At 50.0% G+C, this 642-nt stretch overlaps 1 protein-coding gene across 1 annotated transcript in view; it reads left to right on the top strand.

The window, feature by feature from the left end:
* Window positions 1-642, top strand: part of LOC104498828 (chromosome unknown open reading frame, human C1orf95) — a gene marked incomplete at its 5' end in the record, with an annotated part of 9,437 nt that overhangs the window by 1,063 nt on the left and 7,732 nt on the right. The gene's annotated exons all lie outside the window — the stretch shown is intronic.

Genomic DNA, 642 nt, shown 5'->3' with positions numbered 1-642 from the left:
CCCACTCCCTTTCCAGAGGGGGGCAGAGGCTGGTGGGCATTGCCCCAAGCCAAACAGGTCTGAGATCCTCCAGGCTGGCAGGGCAGGCAGCGCCCAAAGCAAGCACTTGTCCCAGAGAATGGCTTACCAGCAGCTTTCGCTTTTTGGTTTGAAGGGGCTCCACTTTGTCATCTCTGCTGATGACATCTGTGGCTGCATGAGAGACGGGGATAGAGGATCTCAGGAGATTGCCAGGCACCTGCCAAAGGATGAAATGGATAACATTTGAAAATACAGCAGGAAACCAGCGCACACCTTCAGCTGCTGGGACCAGAAGTTAAACCCTCTCACCAAACCACCTGCTAATTTCTGAGCCAGCTTCAATTTATAGGCTATGTTAAATCTTTGGCGTCATGAGAGACGGGGATAGAGGATCTCAGGAGATTGCCAGGCACCTGCCAAAGGATGAAATGGATAACATTTGAAAATACAGCAGGAAACCAGCGCACACCTTCAGCTGCTGGGCCCAGAAGTTAAACCCTCTCACCAAACCACCTGCTAATTTCTGAGCCAGCTTCAATTTATAGGCTATGTTAAGGGCAATCCCCACACAGAGCACACAATGGATATTAAAAACCTGAACATAAGCAAGGCAAGGCTTTC

The sequence above is a fragment of the Buceros rhinoceros genome, unplaced genomic scaffold, assembly GCF_000710305.1.
Source record: "Buceros rhinoceros silvestris isolate BGI_N320 unplaced genomic scaffold, ASM71030v1 scaffold3708, whole genome shotgun sequence".
NCBI classification, from domain to species: Eukaryota; Metazoa; Chordata; class Aves; order Bucerotiformes; family Bucerotidae; genus Buceros; species Buceros rhinoceros.
This window is presented reverse-complemented; position numbering and strand designations above follow the sequence as displayed.